This window comes from Gadus chalcogrammus, chromosome 10 (genome assembly GCF_026213295.1).
Source record: "Gadus chalcogrammus isolate NIFS_2021 chromosome 10, NIFS_Gcha_1.0, whole genome shotgun sequence".
NCBI lineage: Eukaryota > Metazoa > Chordata > Actinopteri > Gadiformes > Gadidae > Gadus > Gadus chalcogrammus.
The window spans coordinates 19,729,644-19,735,961 of record NC_079421.1 but is presented as its reverse complement, the minus strand read 5'-3'; the positions used below and the strand labels follow the sequence as shown (position 1 = coordinate 19,735,961).

Here is a 6,318-nt window from a genome sequence, read left to right as displayed (position 1 = left end):
TCTGAATAAATAGTACAGCAATGAGTCTATAAAAACAGCAATAAGTAATAATAAATAATCTGTGCAAAATATAGCTGTGACTTATTCCTCAGTGTAGAGGCTGCGTGACAAAACTACTTTTGTGTTGTTTTGTTCTACACCTAGGCACAGTGAACATGCGGCCAGAGCTGGGCAGAAGGTGAAACTCAGTGTGCATGGATGGGAACGGTCATTTAAAAAATTGAATCAGTTATACGCTGTAGCTGTCTTGCATACAAGGTCTCCAAGTTGAGCTGTGGTTCACCAATTAGTCGGCTGAACCACTTAACTTAAGTGCAAATTATAAAACGGATTCAATAAAAGCATGGTAAAAAAGGGTCATGATCGATTTGTCTATGTGGAAGCGGCTCAGTTTCCTTATACAGAAAAGGTGCTGGTGCCCCTTTTTACACACAGCTTCGGAGTTACTTTCAAAGGTTGGTTTTGAATCTATAATTGTCCCCAGGTATTTACATGATTTCACACAATGAACAGTTTGACCTTGGATTAATGTATTTTCCTGTGTCCATTTTTCCTTTCTAAAATCAATGAGCATGTACTTTGTCTTTGTTATATTAAGTTGAAAGGTATACGCCTCGCAACATTCAACAAAGTCGTTGATGACTTGGCCATGACCAGTTTCGGTTACTTTGAGCAGGATAACAATAAGTGAGTCATCTGCATATTTAATTATGGTCCTATTGTCCCACCTCCTCTGACAGATATTTGTATATACAGGATATAAAGTCTCCCCCCCAAGGAGAGCACGCATCCTTGGGGGGAGCCCGTTGATGAGCAGAACTTGTCAGAGCCATTCACTCTCACTCTTTGTGTCCTGTTGGTCAAAAAGTCAAGGTAAAAAACAAAACTATTTTGCCTCGACCTTCCTTACCATCGATTCCAACCGATCAAATTCTGATTCCGTAAACCATTCAGCCCAAGCGTCTTCCACTATCCCCTCGTCTATAGCTTTTTGTGCTGCACTTAGTCATTCTAATTGTTTCTCAAATAAACCTTGGTTGGGTTCAAACCTCACTTTTCCCAGACTGCATGTTGCCGTTACTGTCGTTAATGGCGTCGCATTCATAAAGTTTTCAAATGATTGATAGGGCTCCGGTTTCAAGTCTGCAGAACAACTGCAATATGTTAGGGTTAGGGTTAGGGTTGGAGATAAACATGCCTAACTACAGCTGCCTCAGTATGGGTTATTAGCCTCAAAGCCAGAATAGTTGTCTAATTTGACGACTGGATCGTCATCCTCCAATATTCTGTTGGAGACCTCTGTTTTACACGGTACTGTGAGCAGAAAGAGGCAAGACATGTGTGTTGGATGTGAGAATAATTGCGTTTATTCAAGTACCAATCTACAATACTCACTGAACCTTTTCTAAGGGCAATTGGAACCTTTGCAATCCCCTGTTGAACCTCACTTAAGTATTGAGCATAGAAAATAAAGTCAGTGTTCCTTGAAAATGACCAGCTATGATTTACAACAGTGCATCTAAGTAATAGGAGTAATAGCTAGAGTAAGTTCTCATTTCACAACTGCTGTGAAATGTAGGAGCCTATTTTCGATTTAATACAGGAAAGTATTTTTGTTCATTTGCTTTGTCTTCATATGTTTAATAGGTTGATTCCCTTCTGCTGGGGCAACACAAACCACAGAGTGAAACTGTTGATATAAGGGTTTTTGTGCTATGTCTGTCATGAAAAAGACCTGGTTGAGCTTCCTCAATATGAGTCAGAAGGCAGCAGCTCTGGCTCTGGCTATTTAAATTTGGGAATCCCTCAAACCCTTACTATTACCCTCCCTCAAACCCAAAAATATTATTGTGGTAACTTCTGCCCAATACAGGCGGCCGGCCGGGTTGTAAAGGAAGAATACTCGAGGCGTAGTGACCATTAATAACTTTATAGGTATGGCACATATCACCATAGACATCTTATATTATATTTCTATAAGATGTCTATGCATATCACGGCATACATCTGCTGGTCACCACAGGAAGTCAAACTCGAACTGCGGAAGCCCCGAGGAGCCTATATTAATCCAAATAGGAAGGCACTTATCTTGCGATGCAAATAAACGTTACAAGTTAACAATTATCTACCATATTTATGTACGATATACAATATAATATAGCTTTGCTTTTTGGCTATGATGGTGATGGATGAATATCATCCATTTGCTTCCCTTGAGTAAAAAAAGTATAAATTGGTATGGTTCTAAGTAACAACATTTTTGGCAACATATTATCACCCATGCGTAAAATCGTTGCTTTGTGTTTCATGTACTGTTAGACTGAAAGGACTCAGCCAGAAGGCAGCACTCTGTAGGTTACACTTGGGAATGACAGAGACCTTTGTTACTGTAAATGACACCGCGTTGTGGCCTGTGTGATAGGCTGTTACACTAGTTACTAAGATGACTGACCTTAGGGGAGGAGGCCAACGTTATGTCTTCCCCGTGGAGACACTCCTCTGCTCCCTTGAAGTCATCAGGGGGGTTCTGGGGGTCCGGGTCATTAGAGGCCAGCAGGATATTCTGGGGGTCCTGTTCAATAATAAAAAATAAGAAACATTAAAAAATCTGAACGGTAAACAATCAAAGTTTGATGAGTATTTTGTATATTTGCTAATCATACATTTCTCAAGGTTGACTGGCTGTAGAAGTAATAATGTTTGAGTAGTTAATACATCTACCGGGTCCCAGCAGTACGCAAGCGAGTGTCATAGTGTCTTTGTTTATTGTCTGTTTAAACGTAATTGATCGTGTAATGAAGCAGACACACAAATCAGGCAACGTAAGGGCGTTGAATGTGGGTCGAAAGCGGTTCCGAACGTGTCAAGAAAGCCAGTAAGCAGACATCGAACATTCACAAACAAATGATGGTCTGCTCATTTTATGAGCCAGGGCAAAGACAGTAGGCTTATCTTAAACATTTCTTTGTGTGTAGCCCACCACGTCAGGGCCTTTGTGAAGGACTGTTGCACCAGGATCTGAGATGACTGACCTTAGCGGGGGCCAACAACTGTTCCCCGTGAAGACACTCCTCTGCCTCATTGTTGTAGTCAGGAGGGCTCACCGAGGTCTTCAGGTGATCAAGGACCTCTGTGGCGATCAGGGAGCAGGCCAGCAGGGTGTTCGGGGGGTCCTTCATGAGCCCGTCCTTGGACAGGCACACACCGGGCAGGGGCCTCTCTCAGCCTATCCTCAAGGACCCAGCGAAGCTGCAGACCCAGTTTCTCCTGTTGAATGACGTGACCTTTAATCCTTCTATCCGAATTATAAAATCACATTTCTACACAAGTATTCTATGCATTTGACCAAGTCGTCCTTTCTACATAAAACAGGACCACAATATACTGTACAGCATTAAGTCATGTTTTATGAATTTTATTACTTTTCTAAGCAAATTGCCAACTTCACCTTGCAGGCATTTATTACATTAGGAAAACCATGCAGGTTAACAATGCATCGATGTGATAGAGAGCGAACCGTTGTAATGTACAGTTTACTTTACGCTGGATCACAACCGGGTCCTGTTCTACAGAGGAAGACCCCTGGACTGCTTAGCTTGTCTAAAACTAAATCAGTGGTTCAATCCTACTTTGATTTTATTATCTCGTGTTCTTGAGCTGCTGTTATGCACATGTATGTGGTGCTAGACTTGCAGCCTTGGTTTGTTGTGTCATGATAAACCTACGGTTGTGGAGACGGAGTTAGTCTCTCCGTTCTCTGGCTGAGCTGCTGGAGGAAGGAGATCTCCAGTGACGCGTCCACAGCTACTGTTCTCCATCACAGACGGATCACAACGCCTGTGGCTGTCGGGCTGCTCCTTCTGAGGGGCGTCCAGACCGGGGTCCAGAGCGACAGGGTCCTCACCCAGAGTGTTGCTTTTGACGGCTGCGTCCCCACCTCTGAGCTCCTGCTCTGCGGTGCTCATCGGTGGGAGAGCCCTGCCAGAGAGTTTTCCGTGTTGGACCCACGTGCCAAACGTCCCGTAGAGTTGCTCCCTGAGCTGCTACGAGCCACCAGGTAGACGGCGTAATGCTGGAAGATGTGTGGCGCGGTGAGCAGAGCCTTCTCCAGACCGTTCCAGGGGATCAACTGTTTCTCCAGGCGGGCCATGATGTATTTAGCCAGCTGGAAGAAGGACCCAGACGACATAAGCATGCTGCCACTTAGCATTCACACAGGACCTATTTGTCATTTTGATGTTGTTATGTTCCTCTGTGAAAGCATTTGGTTAATTTGCCAATTGATTCTATGGGTTGAATTTGTGTTTAGCACAGTCGGGATGCAAATTACACCATTAAAGGGTCAAGCAAATATTACAATATGGAAATTAAGTATGTTGCTAAAGTAGCTACAGTGCAAAATGTCTTATTTAACTTTGTGCATTCAGAATACAAAACAATGTTTTCAAATCAGCTTTTTTCTCTTAAAAAACATACAAGTCACCAATATGAAGCATCTTATTCAACAATAGAGACCTTGTGTTGAGCTATGGGCTGCAGAAGACAGTTGGCCTGTCCAACCTCACCCTGACCCAGGGGAAGGAGGACCGGAGGAGGCGGTGGGCCTCCTGGAAGATGGTGAACCACCACACAGGAGGGTGGGACCCAGGGCTGACCTGGAGAGCACAACACCAGTAGATACCTGTTTAGACCGTCTGTGGTAGACACAAGTCAACCTGGGGTTTCAGGAGTTGTTGCAGAGCTCCTCCTCAGCTTTGATGGAAAATGAGCCTTCCTTTGAACCACAGCTACCTGGCTCTAACTGAATACCTCCTGCCATATCTCAGTGAATGACTCTATCGTTGCCACGATACTGGATTCTCTAACTTCGATACAATACCTTGAAAAAAACAATATGGGATACTATTTTCGATACCACGGGGAAAACCTCAGAAAATCACGTACCCAAAGAAAAAAAATAGAGTATATCTCCACAACTGTAATGGCTACAATATTTCATCTTGGTGTGAAAAGAAAGATTGCTGTGCAAATATTCAATGCGGATACCGCTTGGTTAGAGTGAATAAAGCTGGAACACAGCATAAGGGGAAGATTACATTTCCACCTGAAATAACTATCAGTTGGTAGCCCTGAAGTAATATGAGACACAAACAGTTAGATATCCTGAGAATAAAATATACAATTTTGACACTCGACCCCTCGATTGAAAGTTCAGGGCAAATTTAATTGAATGACGCCAAGCAGAGCCAAACACTCGCAAATACACCAGATTACCACCAGATGGCGATAAAGGACATGTATTCGGATTAAAGGAAATTGTCCTTTTTGATTCATTGATTGTAAAAATCATCATGTTTAGATGCAAACCAAGACACTGGATTATTTTATTGTGGTTTTATGCGATCAAATCAAACTCAAATTCGGGAACATAAACAACAATGGTAAGACATAATTTTTGGTTGTTAAACGATAAGGGGAAGTATTTTCTTCAATTGTTATTTGCGAGCTGTATTTTGTGCAGGTCAAATTTCGTGCAAAAGATAGCTATTGTTGTGCATTTGCACATTTATGAAACACAAAATCTACTTCTGGCATACGGGTGCTAGCCTGGCAAGCCAGACCCATATCGGAAAGATATTGGGTCTGGTCTCGTACGGTGGCAGGCAGTGTGGGTGGGATAAACGGTTGTCTTTCAAGTTCTCCCTGCACGCACTAGGACAGAGCTACAACCAATCAGAGCAACGAAGAAGTTGACGTAGTCAGAGCGACGGAAATTTCCATGGGGAAGTGTTGCGAATGGTGGATTGAGAGAATGGAGACCAACGACGAAACTTTTACCGTATCCGGTCGGCAAAACTCTGAATACATCTTTCTTTTCCAGGAAAGACTTCAGTGCAGTTCTTTGTTCATTTCTCAAAGAAAATGATAACTTCAAGTCTTGAAGAGTCGCGGCAAAAGCCGAGTCGAAAGACTGCTGCTGGCTGTTCGCCAGCAGCAGCAGCCATTATTGTTTACCTTTAACACGGAACCGTCGCAGCTCTGTCGTCATTCGGCTCGATACCGCCCCTCACGATCTGATTGGACTGTCCCATTTTCTGTTTCCAGCAGCGAAAAACGACGACAGAAGGCTAGACCTCCCTGGCTGCAAATTAAATTAGCTGCCGCTAGGGGCGTCTAGATTACTCCGTCTTTGACAATTCTTGGGTATTCAAAAGTCAAAGTACTTCTAAAAAGCACTCCTTCTCTATCGAAAACCGGTCACGGAGTCGCTCCACTTGACATGCTAGCTGTTGATTTATGGCTAACTTTGAGCTAACA

At 43.2% G+C, this 6,318-nt stretch overlaps 1 long non-coding RNA gene across 1 annotated transcript; it reads right to left on the bottom strand.

Annotated features, from left to right (window-relative positions):
* LOC130390990 (uncharacterized) lies at positions 1-6,029 on the bottom strand. Its single transcript, XR_008896838.1, has 5 exons — positions 5,839-6,029; positions 4,516-4,655; positions 3,726-4,165; positions 3,033-3,267; positions 1-2,572 (listed from the first exon to the last, which is right to left on the bottom strand). It is a non-coding gene; the product is annotated as an uncharacterized LOC130390990 (long non-coding RNA).
* Between the last annotated feature and the right edge of the window lie 289 nt (positions 6,030-6,318).